Below are 19,011 nucleotides of genomic sequence, written 5' to 3'. Positions count from 1 at the left end.
GTGAGGGCAAAAAACTCTCTCCTCCCAGTTGTGTACGTGTGTCCACACAACCAGCATATGTTAAGCCTTTAAATGAACATTTGGCCATGAAACAGTAGCTATGGCAATACGCAGGCATGAATTTATGTACTGTACGTACATATCGCATAGAAAAGCTCTCTGTTTCTGAACTGGACTGGCAGCTGCTTGAAATTTTCCCCTTCGCTTTCCCTAAGGTCTCAGGTGTGGGATTCATGAGCCAGTGTCTCAGCTAGAACAGGTGTCTATCGCTGTGTAAATAGCAATTAGGCCCAAATTTCAGACTTTTTTCAAATCCCTATCTGAGGAAAAGCCCAGGAATAAATAGTTGCTGTAACGGCCAGGGGTATTGTGTAGCATTATAGCCTCCAGCTGGGCTATTACATACTATAGACGGGTGAAGAATACAAGCACCTGACAGATGTGTTCTGTTAGCTTCATTAGAAAAGAAACAAAGAAACTCCTCAATTAATAGCAGTGGAGCCAAAGGGAAGGGGGGTGCGGGAGGGAGGAATCATAGCCTGTTATTTAAACAGAGTCAGGGAGCCTTTCACTGATGGCTTAATATGATTCATTAATAAAAACAGCTTTTTGAATGCCCAGTTTAAGTCAAAAGAAATCACTAGCGTGGGTTTTTTTTGTTGGTGGTGGGTATTTTTTCCCTGCAAAAGAAGGGCAAAATGACAAACTGGAGTTGCTGAATACATTTTGTGCGAGGCTGGTCCTTCTCAAAGCCCCCTTTCTGCAGGGCATTCGTCCCTCGGGGTGGTGGCACAGTCCTTGGGAATCGACCGGGTCACATCGAGACTTTGGGTGAGAGAGATTTGCAGGGGTAATATAGACACATTCCATGTCTCAACCAGGAAGACTTAATGATTTTAAAGTGTCAAAATGGAGCTTTTCAATATAATGGAAATCAGATGCATCTAGAAAGTCACACCTTTCCATCACAACACGTTATTGCTGTTCTGAGGGTCTGAATGACTGGTAAAGCCTTGTTGAGTGTAGTTCTGTGTGCCACTTCTTTAAAAGCGATGGACTTCATCTCTCTTTATTTAATGCAGTTTTAATCATAATAAATGTATGTACAAACTATATTGTACCACAGCTCCTTCTTATGCCCAGGCACATGACAGGGTAGAGGATCCTACAGCTAGCTACAGAAACCGCGTCTCTTCTGCTCCTAAAAATAAGATGAAGCCATCGCCACCTTTTTCTAACAGACAGCAAAACTGAAATGCAATGTAATTCTTGAGCTGCAGTGCTTACTGCTGTCCCTGGCTGTGGCAGTAAAACTATCTTCCCAACACACACTGGAAAGAGAGGGAGGCGTTTCAAGCGTTTGCAGGTTCAGGGAGCTCCCAACGTGAAGCCATCTGTGCTGCAGGGTTTTAAAGATCGAGAAATTGCTGCAGCACCTCCATGGCATGGTGTAAGATAAGTCGGAGGGAAAGGAGAAGCCAGCATCTGAGAGTACAGAAGGAGCCCTACAATGGAGGTAGCCATCGTTTGCACCTCCACCTGCCGAACAAACTCATTCCAAGACCTTGCAAGATTTACCAGCATCGGCCTGGGCAAGGCAATGGTGATGGTGTGGTTCTCACGCAGCAATCACCGGATCCATGTGGTCCAAGTCTGGTGATGGCAAAGCTGATACACTGAGCTGGAGGGTTGGTTTGATTAGATGTATTACAGAAAGATTAAGGAGACCAACAATACCTATCAACTCCTCTCACATATTTCCCTGCAAGTTGTTTCCCACTCTGCATTAACTGATGTTTTGTCAAAGCCTGCCCCTAAACATACCAAATGATGGGTCTTTCATCACTTCCCAAGGGACAGTCATCCATGACCAAATAGATCTTGCTGTCAAGAAGGTTTCTTTTATATATTCAGCCTAATTTTTCCTATTCTTAATTTCATCCCATTACTCTTAGTTAAACCCACTCCTATTGTCCTAAATAATTCACCTCCCTCAGGAATTTACCCCCTCCATGTATTTGTAGGCTATTCTTTTGTCCCACTGTAGTCTTCACTTAGTGAAGCTATCTATATTTAATTCTTTTAATCTCTCTCCATAAATTAGTCCCTCCAGCCAGCGAGGGGAAGGGCATATTTGAGATGTTATTCAGTGGTGAGCTAGGACGCTCTGTTACATTCTGGGGATATCTAGAGCATGGAAAATGCCTAGGGGAAGCCTAAACATTCATATTATTACTTTTCTTTTTTTTTTTTTTTCCCAAGTGTTTGAACTGCCATAGACAAGTGATATTTCTGAAGGAGAAAAATGCAACTAAAGATCTCTGTTTCGTTCTCCCTTTTCTGCCCCACTGTTGTAAATGTCTGCTTTGTCCTCAGTTAGTAACCTCCATCACCAGCTGGCCAGCTCTTGCTTACAAGCTTTGCCTTCCTTTACACCCTAACCTAGGATTTTTTATATCTGTGTGAAAAGCAGAAAATCAGTCAACGTAAAAATAGGTTAAACTATATATGATAATAAAGAAATGCACCGCTGCTGCAGCAAGCTGGAGCTTTTTCCATCAGGCTTGAAGAAGCTGTTTACTTGTGATAGTTTGTATACTTGTGACAAAGTTACTGCTTTTCTAATGTACATAAATTCTTGATGAATTAGCACCACTATCTTCTTTTTTTTACTCTACTGACAGAATCAGACAATAACTGTACTCTTGCCCTTCCAATCCAAAATTAATGACTTGGAGCATTCGGACTTACGAGTTAGATGCAAACTAATAACTGGTTTATTTGAATTGCTGGTTTCCTTCCTAAGGACAGTTTGTATAACAGAGCTGATGGCAAAGTCTCCCTCTAGGAGAACACTGTATAATTCTGTGTGTCTTATATTTATTTGCTGCAAATCACTCTCTGTTCAATCAAGCTCTACATCTCAAGAAACTGAGGTGACTTATACCAGGAGGTGAGGATCGTGTGGTCTTTGAACCCAGTATTTTTTAAAAAAGAGAGTCGTAGTTGTTGTTATTACTTGTACTTCATGGCACTTTTCCCATGTAGCTTAAACCCTCCTTTAGCAGCAAGTGGAATTTTATACTAAAACTTACACCCTACCACAATCTTAAGGTAGCCGTTAGTATTTGTTAAAGGGACCATAATAGTGTTTGACTTTTGTGTTGAAAAGGGATTTTCAATTGCTTTAAATACATCCAAAGACTTGGAATGACTAGGCCTGTACACTGGAATCATTTAAATATCTAAAGGAGAAATGCAGAATCCAGCACATGAACCAGTGCCCATAATTGGCTCTGATACTTCAACAATTTATTTATTTTTCTCTACAGCTGACTTAATACCATAAAATGAATTCAGTACTTGCCAAAACGCCTATTGCAAAAAAAAGTCAAACAATTCATATTTGGGTCATACAAACCTGAAAAACATTAGAGGCCAATAAATGATGTCTTCTGGAGGATATGAAAATAAACAGACCCGCATGTTAATGCTAACCAACTCAGTCTTTAACCCATTGGCTATTATTTTTCTCTGCATTGTGGCAGCACATAGGATCACTTCTGGTTATAGATGCTGCACAAGCATGAAACCCCAAATAATCCTTAACTCAAGAGTTTTTACACTAAGGAAAGTAATTGGATTGGGAGGAAGCTCGGGATGTGTGTGCACATGTACAGGAAAAAAAACCATCAATGGCATGCACAAGGTGTCCTACAAGTGCCGCCTTTCTCTCAAGTATTCCTTCTCTTCCAGCGCAAAGCCTGTTTGTCCGTTCAGCGGCCAGAGCAATGACTTAACGTGGCTGGTGGTGGCTATTTCCAGAGTTAAGAGATGCCGGCGAAAACCATCCACAAATTGCGAGAGCCTCAGTTCCTTGCCTCTGGAGTCTCAGGGCCAAGCTCCTGACATCGTATCCCCCCACGTCCAACAGCTTTGTTCCAAAAGAAGCGAAAAGTGCACGTTTACTTCTCTTGCTATGTTTATGGGTCAACTTGAGTGCAAAATGCGAATATACACAGGCTGGAAAGTCTATTTTAATCTCTAGGTTTGTTATATTTTCTTCTTTCATCATACTGCATTGCAAATTATTCTAGTTCTATTTCTCTGGTGTATTAAACTAGTGCATTGCCAAGTCTCAGCTCTCCATTCAGGTTCTGGCATCAAAGCCTTAGGCCAATTTTATTTCATTTGTATTTGCTGTCAGAGCAATGTCTTTATTCTAAAATGCCCTTCTCATATCAACTTCTCAGGTGGCTTGACAGACGTAGAAAGTGTGAGGAAGAAAACCCTCCCCCACGCCGCAGTCTGCAGTATTGCTTTTATGTTTTCACCCTCTCTGAGGGGGGAAATGTACAACACACGTTGAGAAAATGGAGTTCAGGACGCCATTTAGCAATGAAGGGGATTTTCTTCTAATATTAGCTAGGCACTTGACCTATTCATACAGCCTTTCTACTTTATTTATATGTATGTCTATATATAGGTGTATATATATGTGTGTATATGAAAAGCACACACACTTTTAAAAAACACTAATGCTGCTGTTGCTCTGGGCTAATTTATTTTCAACTGTGAGTGGCACATTTAGTCAATTACAAAAAAATTTTAGTAAAGCAGAGTGAAAATCTATCACGTCCAATTATGATGACAATGCAGTGCTGTGCAGCTGAGGGTTAGACTGGGACCAGCCGTGTTTTGCTTGTGGCCATCAAGGATTGCGATGGAGCTTTTTTTATGCATGGGTAGAAAAATGATTTAAACTGGATGACAGGAAGCCCAAATCATTTTGTCATATTAAAGACTGTCAAGGACCCACCTCAGGATGGAAGTGTTTGATGTCAAATATAATGCCAGAATTCGGCAAGGTAAGGACAGCTGTAAACAGGACATCTTAAATGTCACAGGACAAGGGGAAGCATAAGAAAAGTTTATCTTCTGGCATTGCACGTTAAGCAGTAACAGTACTTGATAATAGTTTTTAGTCTTCTGTTTAATATTCCCCGTTGTGTCTGGCAAAGGACACTTTGCATTCTAACAATTTTCATTTGTCAAGCACAAATGTGTCCTATCTATAAAATCGCATGCACTTAAGCATATATAACCAAACACTAAAAATCCACTTGCATACATACACATCTGTCTGCAGCGTCCGTGCATCGGCAACACTAAGGACACTGAAATCCCTGGGTCATCTACTTTTGCAAAGATCTTAGCAAGCAGCACTGCAGCCTGTGGTGCAACAGGAACAGTGCAGTGTCACAACCCCCCTCACACCCTGTTTTTAGAAGTAATGATTCTCATCCCTTTAAAACCAATAAAAATTTGGGTTGCACAAAATACAGACACCTTCCCAAGCACAAACACATGTATACATGTTTTGAAGGCTAATCCCCATTAAGTGCTTTGGTTTGGGATAGTTTAATCTGTGTCCTCACTGGTTTAAGGCAGAACAATGGGTTTCTCAACTGAGGAATGTGCATGTGAAAAGCAGGGATCAGATGAGACGTCTGTACCAAAGCAATGAGTTCCACCAGGGCATTCGAAATAAATCTAATCTACAGAAATCACCACTATATTTAGGATCTCACAAAATGTTGTGCCTTAGGAATGGAGTATTTCAGAAAGCAGTTGAGCAGTGCTAGTAATTCAACATCAACAGCCAGGAAAAAGAAACCTCACTTCACAGTATTGCTAAGCGAATGCAGCTGATTGCTCCCTTGCAAGTGGTGACGGTTCAAATTCCTCAAAAAATATTACAACTACCAGTAATGTTTTCCTTTGACAGCTCTGGGAGAAACTTTTTCATTCATTCACTGTTTTCTCTGAAGATTTATGTCAAAATTAGGGGCGAGTAAAACCTGCTTCTTCCCATGCTTTCTGTTGCTTTTCCCCACAGCTCTGCTTTATTCTTTACTGGAAAAGAAAAACAAGTTGAGGTGAAAGAAGCAACAACAGCAGAACAAAATTATCAAAGCAGGTCTCAGTAAAATAAAAATGGAAAAAAATGAAAGCAAAAGGTAATTTTTTTCCCATTTTGTCAAAGACCTATTTTTCCCACAGGCCAGGGAAGAGCAGAAACCTCTCTGCAGTCTACCTAGATATTGCTGTCTGGATGCATATTCGTATTTCAGATGCTATAATGACAGATGTGAGAGAAGAGAGATTTTTACAGCAATTGGATGAGAAAAACTATGGGAGTAAATCAAATTTTCTTTCTTTGGGTGTGCAGATACGGAAATGCATTTATATTATTATCTCTTTATATATTATTCATATGATAATGTGTTTTGATTTTCTGCAAATTACAGAAGACTTAAAATACTAATTTTAAAAGACTTTCCCTGCCTGCCTCTCTCTCTCTCTCACTCTCACACACTTATTTTCTATACAATAACTCTCTCCAGTGATCATTACAAGAATATACTCTCAGCCTGTATTCTACTCTGAGGAAGCCTGAGATGATGCACTGAACGGCCACTCCCGCAGCTACTTCTGCCAGGGTCATACAGGGGTTGATAGTGACATTTTTGTGTTTCTTTTCTGGCCTTTAGGCTTTTCTGTATGCTGTATTTAAGGCAATATACTCAGGGTGAAATCTAGAAACCACAAATTGTCTATGTCCATAGGAAAAAAATGCCCTATGGACATTTCTTCACACATACAATATAGGAGCCAGAAGCCATGACTTTAAATGAATTCAGTATCACTATTTTAGTCATGTCAGACCAAAAGTTTGAGAAACAGAATTATCTGCATAATGGAAGTTTATTGTTGTCATGATACAAATCAACAACCATATTAAGCCTAAAATCAGTTTACAACAAAGCAAACTCCCTATCTCCCAAGCATCCTGGTACATACAAATTAAACATACCCAGATCTGAGGTTCTGCATGAGAACAGAGGTGTATCAAAGTTAAACCAAATGAAATCTTGTTTCATTAATTCAAGCCCACCATAGAACTGTCTCTGCTAAAACATCTACGTTTTAGTCAGGACTACTTTGGACATTTCTATAAGTAGCAAACAGGCAACAGGAGCAGTCTCCTCACCTACTTCATGAGAAGGAAGAGTTTTGGGGGAAGGAGGTATTCATCATTTGGGCACAGAATTGCACAAAGGTAGATTTTTCGCAGGCAGAGCAACAACCAGGGTTATTGGTCTTACAAAATGCCCAGACAACATCTAAACACTCTTGAGAAGTGCCTCCCAAACCATTTGCTCTGCACTAGTTCTGCATATCTGAATGCTCCTGTTACAAGGCAGATGATAGACTTGTTGTGGGACTCAGTGGAGAAGCAAGATAGTACAGAGAGTCACGAGCAATGGGGAAAGGGAATTGCCGTGAGGATAGTGCCTGGACAAGGGATGGGGTCGGAGGGGTGCTGGGCCACTGGCGCAGGCTGAGGGGGAAAGGCAGAGGTGGGTGCTGAGGGAAACACCTGGGAGTTCCTCAGCTAGGAGCTGGCTTGAGACTGGGGTGGTCCAGAAATCCGTGTTTCTGAAGATGACCGGAGCGAGAACAGAAGAGAGGCCCACCAAAGGTGTAGGTGATCCCGGGGAAAGTCTTGGGACAACTATAGCCCAGTATGGAGCTCATACTAACCAGGCTTGTGTTCTCTCAGGAAGCGTGTGCGCGCTTCCACACCGGACAAACCTGGTGTGCCCGGCTGCCCCAGACCCCAGGGAGTCAGCCCCACTCCCGTGGGGTTTGCACCAACGTCACTAGGGTTAAGAAAGGCAAACGGCTCAGATAATGCTGGTGTTGCTTAGCCTGATCCTCCTGCTGGGAAAAGAAGAGGCAGAACAAACCCTGGTGAGTTTATCAGAAACAAGAGATGATTTATTGAGAAAGTGTTCAACAATTACTTCTTTGAAGGAAGTTGGCACCTCGCCCCTTCAACAGTGTCGTTTACCATCCGCTCCAAAATTAGATAAGCAAATCCCTCCTGGCCTTTTCCCACCAGGAAGAGTGTCAGTCTACTCCATCCATGAACCCTGAACCCCAAGTACTTGATATAAACTGACAATTGATAGTCAATAGTATTGGCAGACCCACTCATCAAAGCTAATTGCACAACAGGAAACATCCTGTTTCAGTTCATCATTGTGTAATCCAGTGCTATATCATTAGAGATACGAGGAAAGTTTCCACAGGAAAAGAGATTGAAAAGAACAGGACTTCTAGTTTAGAGAAGTAACGAAAACAGGGACTCGCTAGCCTATGTGACACAAAAATATCTACTTTTGTGTTATCTACTGTTTCTCATAATGAAAGAACAAGAGATAGCTAAAAAAAAATTGAAAAGCATTCAACTGAAAATTGATAAAAGGATTTATTTGTAAACAACATGCAAATAACTTCTGGAGCTAACTGTCAATGGATATGACTGAAGAAAAAAAAAAATCAGTAGGATTAGGAGTTTATCTGGATATTAAGCTTTTATATCATTACAAAACTAACTTGCCAGCCGTGGGTTTTTTCTCCTGCAGTTAGTAAACATAACCAACAGCTTTCTTGAAAATTTCTGGAGTATTTTGAGGTAGTCAACCTGAAGATTTAAAGGGACTCATTGAAAAATCACTGAAAAATCACAGTCATACCCCATTTGCTGTCTCATAATTCTACCTTACTGATAATCTGAATCAAGTAAGTAGCTGATAAACAAAACAGGACGGGAAACCAATTTGTTGACAAATACCGTAATGTTCAAACTTTGCTCTCAAAGTTCATTAGCACAGCAACCCTGTGGTGCGATAAAAAAATCAAATCTATGTCCTTTTGTTTTCCCATCATGAAAAGGTATTTTATTTTTTTAAAATATACTTACCTAATAAGCATATAATACCTCAGACATCTCAAGTCACTTCTTACTGTAGATTTGCTCTATGTACAAAGTACTGCTTGGACCTTCTGAAAGCTGGGCTAAGCACAAATGATCCTGATGTCCTGTCTCATCTGGGTTACCTAAAAGTGTGGACAGGCAGTCTACTCCCTGTTGGCAAAGATTTTTAATCCGAGTTTTCTGAGATGTAGTTCATTCTAGTGAATAAACACCAGGTATTTCCGGTACATAGGAAAAGTGATTGGAATAAGGTTCAACAGGGAAGTGTGAAGGTCCTGGTCTGCCTTGCTGACACCAGAAATCAGAAGTGAACCCCAATACATTCAGTATTAGGATTATACAGGCTTCTGACTCCAGTGCCACCTTAGTTTAGGATGTCCCACCAGTCTAATTTGTCTTTGTAATAAGATGCTTGGCTGACGGGTCCTACAGTTTCACCTTTGCAAATGTGTGCCAAATTTATCTTCTAGCCTTGAACTGACTTCTTCCTAAACTCACGAGGTGAGCTACTGCATGTCTTACTGATTTCAATTCAAAGTCAACAGGATACATCTTCCGCGATCTGCATCTTACTTACAGCTCATGCTTCCGAAACACGACAACTTTGAGACGTGGGTTAAAAAATGGAGGAAGCTATTGCAAAATACATACTGCAACTCATTTTACATGCCTAAGCCTGTGAAATACCTTCACTAATCTACCTCATACTTTCTGTCAAACAGTTCTACCAGATTGTTAAAAACCAGATATGCAAATTTTAGGTAGAAAGGAGATTTTTTTCCGGAAATTGAACATAAGGGGTATCAAAATAAGACTTGATTGTAAAAAAACATTAATTCAACTGCAACTGCTTTATAATTCAGCGTATTAGATTAATGCTTTATGAGCACATTATCTACAAGTTAATGTAAATGCTGTAACAAACTGAAATTCAGAGATAGAGACTGTTCACAGGTTTGGCTTGGACCCTGTCCACAGAGGCTTTATTAATCAGCGCAGAAAGTTTAGTCTAACCTTTGCCAGTCATTTCAAGGTAGAGAAGCTTCCTGAAAGATGACAGAAATGTCTTTCACGCTTGCAGACATCTAGCAGCCCCCTCTGCTCTAGCCTTAGGGCTGGGTCAGACCTTCCCACGTCACCTCCTCACCGCTGAAGCGCTGGACCACCCGAGCCACGACTGAGGCATCGCCGCTGCGGGCACAAGAGGAAGCCCAGCTGAAAAGCGGTCCGTATCCGTCACGCGGAAAGAATCAAAAGCCAAAGCTCTGTATCACCGGCAGAGCACTGCGAGGCACACGCACACTTCACAAGGTAACAGCGGAGACATTTCAGTGCCGTGCTTTGCCCTTCATCCCAGCCAGAGCTCATCACATTGCCAGCCTGCATCCTTTTACTTTTGCGTAGTCCGGCACACACAAGAAGAACAGCTGAATCAGGAACAAGCAGAGAATTGCTTTTTAGCAATGTTACAAATGTTAACCTAAACAAGCCAACGAACAAAAACCCGGCACGGCAGTAATAGTGATGAAGCCACGGCACTTTATCATAATCACATCTAGCCAGACAGGGAATTTTTGTCAGTATGTTTCATGCTCAGAAAATGTACTGCTCAGCACTTTGACACTGTACTAGCCACACGCATTTTCTTTTATTGGGGAAAGGTTCTTTTATTTAAAAGCACGTGTTGGATCCAGATCCGCGTCCTCCCATACAGACTTCCCGGCTCATTCAAACTGGGCCATGTGGCTGTGCCCACATGAATACAGTGCACTGGGAGAAAGCACCAAGTATATGGGCAGAAGTCCTTGAGACAATTTTCAAGGACATTTACGTGACAGGATATTAGGAGCCTTGTTTAAGGAATTTATTCACTGGGAACCCTTACAGGTCTGGCATAGAGATGTGTAATTATATCCTGTAACAGATTAACAGTGGAGGCAAGTGTCGGGCCCCCACGAGTGACCGGTATGAACAGTCCCAATGACAAGGCAAAGTGATTTATAGTACGTAGTTATGAAATAACTTACCCACTTGAAAAATGTCTTCTGAAGCTAGACAGTAGGTCTCTGAGTTATGCCATGGAGCATTAGGGTTTGTACCACTGATAGATTAAATAATCTCAAATACCATGCAGAGTGCAGCTCTCCTTCCCCTTTAGGCATCCTCTGGGTCGCACACCTCTGTGGGCACCTTACAAGTCTCTGGTCTGCTCTAGATTTCATGCATTTTCCCCTCTCTCTCCAAGGTTATCTTTCCATGTCTCTAACAACTTCCATAGCAAACTTCAGTCCTTTCATATTGCAGATCCTTTCATCTTTCATCTCGAGCTTTTTTTTTTTGCTTTTTTTTTTTTTATTAGATGAGCAGAAAGTTTTGCAAGATAGGCTAACTTTTCTTCTCTGGCTGAAGACACTATAATTACATAAGGGTGGTTGATTTTTTTTTTAATCCCATGGGCTCTAACACATTACTTGCATTATTTTTTTCTGGAGACCCCACTAGCACCTGTGATTTATTCAAACTATTTCAATGGATGTCCTTCACCTTTTTTCACTAATTGTATTTGGTTTTGAGCAATCTACCTACCTGAATTTATCAAATTACTCTGAAGTTCCTCACAGTCTTCAGGAGCTTTGAATAACCTAAATATTTTTGCACCAGCTCAAATATTTTCAGGTGATTAATGAAAATGTTAAGTACCAGCTCTCAAGAAAAGACCATTAATCAACACATTCCCATGGATGAAGCACCTGTGAGAGCCAAAAGACAACAAAACCTGTAGTCAGTCTCAAGCCAAGTTTAGCAGTGGCAAAGGCAGGCTTAATGCCTGCTTCCAAATTTCTTCCAGTATCTACAGTTCCTGTTAACCTGTCTAGTGATACTGTTCTATCAGTTACCGGCAACTAATAATTTTACCTCTAATGAAAGTTATTTTGCTGTTCATTTTTACCGAACTTGCCACGTTCTTTCACCCCCCAATGGTTCAAATGAATGGAAGGGCCTTATTGTGCTGCTGTGCAGGGAGACACCAGGATGGCAGGGGTTTTGGGCCAAAGGGTGCAAAAAGCTGAGAGCGTGGGATTTACTCTACGATAAAGCAGCATTAACTCTCAAGTAATCAGCATTAACTCCCGAGAAATCACTCGATACCCTCCTGAGAGCGCTGTGGGATCGCAAGAGTGAAGCCCTGAGGATGGAGCTGCCACTGCCTGCCCACGCTGGCAGCCACCGGCGCGGCTAACAGCCTGCCGCAGAAATACTTATGGGAGATAGCCATAGCCATTAAAATTGGATAAGAAAGAATAGAAGGGAAACGGTGTAAATTGTCACAACCAGACAAGAGAACAAAACAAAGGGAATTTTTTTTTTCCCTTACAGCAAGAAAAAAGTACTCACAGGGGCTTCTTATCCCTTCTTCCGTCATTTTTTTTTCCTTCTCAGGTTTCTTTCATGCAGGGAAATAATTCTCTCGCTGTTGACACCTATGCAACCACAGACGTGTCAGCATGAGCTGACTGGGTGGAAAAGAAAAAAATATTTACCCCCAGCATTTCTGTGATCTGCTGCATTGCCATTACGGCCGTGATTTATTGGAGCCCATTACATATTTTAGCTTAAGCTCCTCAGTCACCCAAATGATTTCCTCTCAACAAATGAGAAATACCAGGGAGCTGCGCAAGTTTGTGGGAAAAAGAGGGCGAAGGGGAAAACAAGCAAGGTTTCTCTCCCCAACATCTGCCTCCAAAATGGGGGAGGCAAACCCCCAGAGCTGGATACTGGGAGATGCTGGGGAATGGCGGGGTACCCCGGGGGTACGATCCACCTCCACCTCCCCTCCTCGCCCCACACACCAGCAGCCCTGGCTCCCCCCCAGGGACCCCGGAGCCCCCTTCTCCTAATGGAGGGGGGACAGGGGAGGGACGGGCGGTGGGGGCGATGGCTGCAGAAACGCAGCATCAGCAGGGAGATGCGGCTGTCAGGCTCCAGAGCACTTCCCTGCGAGGGAGCAGATAAGAGGGAAAAGGTGAATGGGAACACTTGTCATAGCAGATGGCGGCTTTGATTTGCAGAAGAAAGCGGGGGCTGGGGGGGGGGGTGTTGGAAATAGGGAAGGGGGGGCTGGCTGGTCCCCGCCGCTCCCCTGAGCACCCCCCGGCGCTGCCTGGGGTGCCACAGCACCCACTCCCTCCGGCCCTGGGCCGGCCGGCCGAAAGTACTTGTTGACCTTCCCCACAGAGTTTGTAAGCCCAAGCGTGGGGTTTCGGCAATCCTGGCTGCGTTATCCATTTTAGTAACATTATGCTAATTAGCTGGAAAGCCACGCATTTATTTTCTTGAAAGGATTCAAGGATCAAATATCCATGAATAGAGCTGGCAAACCCTAATCTACTAATGCATTTAACTTAAGAGAAATATAAAGCTCAAAGAAAAATATGATTATTTGGGGGCTACGTAACTAGTACTTATCTTTAAAATACTTTTACAGAATTTCCATATTCCATTGAGGTGGAAAAAATGCAGTGATATTTTTAAAACACATTCGGCCAATAGCTCCAAACAATGCCTTTTGTTTTCTTTCCTTCTTCTCTTCTCTTCTCTTCTCTTCTCTTCTCTTCTCTTCTCTTCCCTCTTCCCTCTTCCCTCTTCCCTCTTCCCTTCTCTTCCCTCTTCCTTTCCCCTCCCTTCCCTTCCCTTCCTTTCCCTTCCCTTCCCTTCCCTTCCCTTTCCTTCCCTTCCCTTCCCTTCCCCTCTTCCTCTTCCTCTTCCTCTTCCTCTTCCTCTTCCCATTGCTGACCTGGTAAGAATTGCTGATGACAGCCATGAGCCCACAGTGGCTGGTTCAAACCAGAGGCAGAGACACCCCACAGCACTTTTACCCACCTGCAGAGGGACGCATTTTCTGCCGACGCACCGTGGCTGTGCCCCCATTAGCTGGGACGGCATTTTGTCCTTTTGCATCAGGGAAAGGCTTGACCCTGCACCTTTTTGTGCTGCAGCGTGGCATTTCCTCACTGTAAAACCCTTTCAAACTTTGCAGATTATGTCTCAAATTTGTAGGGCTGGACTCCAGGGAAAGTGCCAGAAGGCTGCACAGCCATGGCGGGGGATTGAGGAACACGTGTCCCACACTACCAGGGATAGCAACAGGGAATACAGGGATTCTCCTCTCTCCCAGCAGTACATCTCCACCTGATGTAAACCACCACCGTGTCCAAGAGCCCTAGACACAGGCAAGGCTTGCTTTGTGGCATGCGCTGCGTAAGCACAGCGCAAGAAAATGGTCTAAAAAACAAAGAAATGAGGCTTAGCGAGAGAAAAAAGACCCCAGGCAAATGCGGACAGGAAGGAAATACAAGGAAATAACAGGAAAATAGTAGTCAGCTGGACAGGCAGTCACTCCAGCACAGCCACAAGCAGTTGTCCAGCCTTTTATAGATACAATTATAAAGGATAGTTTCAAGGCGGGTTGGACAGCGATAATAAGGCAAGTTTGGATTTGGCTGCAGGGGATGCATCTTGAGCATAAAAGGCAGCAGGAAAGAAAACAGAGAGACATTTGTTTGAAACTTTAACAAGGCAACAGGGAAGAAAACACAGAGGCCCTTGTTTGAAAATTTAACAAATGAGCAATACAGACCAGAAAATTGTCTGACTGGAGGTGGAAGTAGACATTTCATGAGTATGCGAGAGGTGGTGGTGACCCAGTGATGTGCTAGCTGGGGAATCAGGGCTTGAAAATGAAGATATGTAACTGATGTTCAGTGCAGCATGGAAGACAAGTGAGTGGAGGGAATCCCCCAAGACAGACTAGCATGACCAACGCAACAAGCCACGGAAAACTTGGATCGTGATGGTCAGGTGATTTGATATGTTGGGACATCTGGGTAGGTACGTAACCTGGTAGACAGCATGCCCCAAAAATTTCAGAAGGTCACACAGCTCCAAACCAGAGTTTTTAAATCAAGACTACCAAATTGTTATGCAGACAATTATACTGACACTATTGCGTCGGTCTTCTCCTAGGTGTAAATATGAACTAGCAGATCTAAACCAAGGTGTACTTTGTGCTAGGGACAAAATCAAAGCTGGGCAAAATCGAAGCTGGTATCAAGTGAGCAGAAATCTGAAGTGTGAGTCTCCCCCGCCATTGTTCTAGAGAGGGCACTGTGCAAGCTGCCTCCCAGAGCTCTCTCCATGCTCTTTTCTCTCAGTGACTCAAGACCAAATGTGCACAGTTCACTAGTAAAAGACCATTATTTTAACTGTCAGCAACAGCCTCAGCCTGTGCTGTCATTCTGTCTTACACACCACTAGCAACCAAAACCATCCAATTTGAAATTAGCTGCCAGTCCTCAGAATGCTGGGTGTGTCAGAACAAAATCAAGCAGGGCATTCTACACTGGGCTGGTTATTCAGTGCTTGCTGGACAAAAAGAAGTATACCCCCCCATTTCAGTTAGCACAGTGAGCAAATATAACTTTAAACCAACACTTTCACACCTAGGTGATATAATAAGGTGGATTTCTACATTACCACTCCTGATAATCATTCTTGAAAAACTGGAATCTGTTCCCCATGTGAATTTGTCTGAGTTTCCATGTGTTTGTTGCTTTATTGATAAAACTCCTTTTAGCTAATGAATGGCTGCCATTAGATTACATTGTTGTCTAAACTCTAAGGTGAAGTGGTTTTACTTATTCACACCCAGAAGCACGATTGCTCTCTGTCCCTCAAAAAAAAAGTCACACAGCTCCGGGACAATGCGTTGCTCCAGGATGCCTCAGCAGAGAGAAGTCACTTCAGAAGAGTTATAGCAGTCTAGAACCCGAGCGATGCAGGGGCAGATCAGACCCACTGGGTTTGTGATAATGCAGTTGTCATCTTGTAATTTAATCGGTCTGTTTAACATCCCTTCCATACCTCAGGCACTCACGGTATGGCATACTTGGGTTCTCAGACTGATGTGACTCTTGGCCGACAGTAAAGCTCCAACCTCAGCTTCCCGCTTCAAGCTACCATTTGCCTCTCAGGAATTCCCACAGAAAAGTCTCTGCAGTCTTCCTTGCTCCTATAACTAGGGCTAAAATTCACCACACTTCTGAATCCTGGATGTGATAACCCTAGCAGGCCTCAAATAGGTTTTGTTCACTGCAGCAAGAAGACCACCACCTTTGAGACTAACTTTAGAGAGAGTCTTTCATAACAGGGCTTATGCCTCAGACTACTAATATCCTGCACCCACCTAGTTTATGGTCAAGAGGTTCTGACACATGAATAAAAAATTGCATGTATTTTGGGTTATTAGAGGGTTATTTCATTGCTTTTTCCACAGATGGGTTGTGATACTCACAAAGGAACCATCCCAGTGCTGGAAAAAAATGCCATCAAAATGCTCATGACGTTCAGCTCTGTGACTCCTATTTCATGGGACTTCAGGGTTTGCAGACATTTGGCTTTCTCAGGCTCAATCCAAATCCAGGATTTGGAAGACAAGAGCCGACTGCACATGAAATCAAAACAATAATTGTGGCAGGAAATAATTGGGGGAGACGGCAAAAGTGATGCTCGCTGTCTGGATGGAGGGAAGCCTTGCCCTTTGTTGCCCGGCTGGAGAAGGCCTCCTGGATTTCCAGATGCTTTTGAATGTTCCAGCGGCAGCAGGAGCTACGAGTGTTTATTTCCCCTTCTCCTATCTGCTTGGTGAGGAGATTTCAACCTCTTGTCCTGTTGGACTGTGTCACCATTGTCTGTGCTTTTCTCATCTCCAGACTGGATCGCTGCCATGTGGTCTGCTCAGCACTACGTCTGAGGACCACTCAGAAACTTCAGCTAATTGCAGTATGCAGCTGCCTGCTTACATATCCACATTTCAGACACAAACCATAGAGCGCAGATGGTACACAGGCTGCGCCAATTTTCAGTTCATTTCCAGGTGCAATTCAGGCCTTAGTTTCTAAATCTCCTTGTGATTTGAACCTGCTCATCCCCCAGAGACTACCTCTGCCTACGAACGCTAGGTCCACCGCTGAGATGAGCCGAGGCATTTAAACTGACAGTCCCCGGAGCAGCGCATTTGGAAGTGGCTTTTTTTCACAGCAGAAGATGGCCCACAGCTCTTGAATTTGCTTCCTTGTGTGGTGAACCTTCAGGGCACGTTGCAAAACTTGTCTCTTTTGTTAAGCTTTAGCTTAATATATTGGGGTGGGCCAAGAAGGGAGGTTCTGATGAGGACACTTTTACTTTCATTGTTGTCGTGGCAGTATAATTCAGTAGGGGATATGAGTTTTGACTTGGTTTTATTTTAACTGTAGCTAATGCAATCTAAGATTGTGCTCAGCATAAATGAAATCAAATAAATAATTACAATTGCTTCAGGCCAGTGCTGTTTACTGGAGAGCCAGAGAAGGAAAGACAAGAGTAGAGTATTGTTGCACTGGAAGGAATTAAGTAGGTACGGCCAAACGAAAGGGAGTGAACCAGGTTACCTCCCATAGCTTATGCTACGGGATGCCACTGAGGAGTTTCCTTGCATGGGATTCTTGGGGCCTGATGTGTCCTTCAAGCTCATAGTGAGAGTTCACTGCAATATGCGACTACTGTTGGTCTAGAGAGGAAAGGACAGAGATACTGACTGAGACACGCTGTCAAAAAAGAAAAAAAAAGAAAGAATAAACAACCAACAACAGCAAAGCATGGAGTACAATAACAAACCACAACAGCATTAGATCCCAAAGACCCCTTTGTCAAAGTATTATCCTACCTTTCTTTTTCTTCTGATTTTAGTCCCCCCCACGATCCCTTTGTGTGGCTGTCTCTGCTCATTTTCTCAGGTTCTTTTCAGCTGGGTTCGTACATTGCAGATTTGAACTGAGCCGTCAAACTGAATAATGCTTCTGGAGAAGAAATGAAAACACCTAGAAAGAAGAGAGGCAGATTGCTGAAAATAACCAAAGGTCTCAGATGATATAGCTGATTCTGTCTAAAGGCACATGTATACATATATATACACATAGGTAAATAGATCGTGATTGCAAAAAGCATTTCTTTGTGTATATCCACAGTCTGGAAACACATCTACTCCTTTTATAGACAATTATATCCCTCCTAGCTAGAGATCTGTGTATACTTCTATTTAATAAATGAGCCACAATTCATGGTCGCCTTTGGGTATGCAATGACAATTGTAGACCTTCAGTTTCTGTAGCCATGTGTGGCAGAGAAGACTTCTTGCCTAGAGCTCACGGGACAAAACTATGGACAAAACATGCTGCAGAACTCACCCCAAGACCCACGAAAGGATAAAAACCCAGCTCCCCAAAGCATCTAACCAGGAAAAGGCAGGAGATGTCAGCCCTTTGGAACTGTGCTTTCTTTACCTGTAGAAAAGATTTGTTGAGGGAGTTTTGCTCTCCAGTGGTGTAAAGGGGACTGAAAGCTGCCTCAAACAGGCAGCAGAGGGTTTTTTTTTTTCCTAGGATGGGGATTGGCATAGTGCTGGAAGAAACAGTTTTATACCATCTGCTTCCCCCTCTGGTTCAGAGGAGAGGCAAAGGACAAGAATGCCATGCACCACTCTTGGCAGCATGATTTACAGCAGACCAATTTAAACTCCTGCCAGTAAAGCATTTATACTGCTAGATCATCTTGTCTTCTATCATCACGCACATGACTATGTCTGTGATCACACGGACACAGTAAGGTAAAGGTATGTATCCATAGGTTCAGGTGTTTGTGTTCCAGGCCTTTTTAATTTTTGTGGAGGTTGAGTAACACCATTTTACTATGATTATTCAGGCGTTGGTTGGGGTTTTTTTTCCTTGATTCTCTTGTTAGCTCTTTTTAAATACTGAAACATTTCTCAGTGGCATTAACTCCACAGCTCTTGCAACATGCGTATAGTCTTTGGCTAGCCTTCAACTGTACAGAGATGGCTTAAAAGGACTTTAAAAATCACCTGCCTGGCTCTCAGTCTTCTTTAATACTCTGTCTCATTACACATTTGTAACTGAGTCCCCACCCCAGACTAGATCTGTTCCTTCCTTCATGAGAGACTTTCCTTTCCCCACCATGACCCTATGGGAACCACATACATTGTAAGTCCCCCCCAGCTCACCTACACCATATAAATGGGACTGCCATATGCATGTAATGCACACATCAAG

The sequence above is a fragment of the Haliaeetus leucocephalus genome, unplaced genomic scaffold (assembly GCF_000737465.1).
Source record: "Haliaeetus leucocephalus isolate CR32 unplaced genomic scaffold, Haliaeetus_leucocephalus-4.0 Scaffold373, whole genome shotgun sequence".
NCBI lineage: Eukaryota > Metazoa > Chordata > Aves > Accipitriformes > Accipitridae > Haliaeetus > Haliaeetus leucocephalus.
Note: the sequence above shows the minus strand (reverse complement) of the source record.